The sequence below is a fragment of the Argentina silus genome, assembly GCF_951799395.1.
Source record: "Argentina silus genome assembly, chromosome: 9".
Lineage (NCBI taxonomy): Eukaryota > Metazoa > Chordata > Actinopteri > Argentiniformes > Argentinidae > Argentina > Argentina silus.
The window spans coordinates 15471210-15472162 of NC_139663.1; positions in this window are offsets into that span (position 1 = coordinate 15471210).

Sequence of the window (953 nt, forward strand, 5' to 3'; positions counted from 1 at the left end):
TCTCTCTCTCTCTCTCTCTCTCTCTCTCTCTCTCTCTCTCTCTCTCTCTCTTTCTCTCCCTTTCCTTTCCCTGGGGGTTTGGGTTTAGGACCCTAATGATTGTTTAGAGGGTGTCCCTGCAGACAGCCTGTCTGCAATCATGATCATTATGACACAGGGAAGGTTGGTGGAGGTAGAAATCGGAGTCCTCTGATTTCCACCTCCACCAGCCTCCTCCATTATGACATGGTGTTGTGTGATGATGAGGGTGTTAACCATGCTGATATCTCTCTATGGAAGATTAACACTCAACTGTGATTGGCTGCAAATCACTTACAGCACTGTCATTTGGTGAGAAGCCCCTGCCTTTGGTGAGAAGTGTTCTGGTCTGTTGTTGTGTTAGCATGCCTGCTATGTTCTGGTCTGTTGTTGTGTTAGCATGCCTGCTATGTTCTGGTCTGTTGTTGTGTTAGCATGCCTGCTATGTTCTGGTCTGTTGTTCTGTTAGCATGCCTGCTATGCTCTGGTCTGTTGTTCTGTTAGCATGTCTTAATGGGTAGTGGGTGGAGAGAGACAGGTGGTGTTTTGGAGGGGTGTGTGTGTTTGGGTGGAGGTAGGCTCCTGTAATTGTAGGTGAGCTGTGGAATCGGGCAGGTAGCCAGGTAGGACTCATACCTGTGGAGAACAGGTAATAAGGGGGCTTTCACGTGTATGTGTGTGTGTGTGTGTTTGTGTGTGTGTGTGTACAAATGAGCTCCATTATGCATGAAATTAGAAAATGTTAGCAACATAACGTCACTAGAGTATGTAAAGTTTTGCTTCCCTATGTATATTTGATGCTCTCTCACATGGATCCATACAGCTGTTAGACATATGTGGTTCCGTCTCCAACCCTTTTCTCCCTCTCTCTCTCTCTCTCTCTCTCTCCCTCTCCCTCTCCCCCTCTCTCTCTCTCCCTCCCCTTCTCCCCTTCT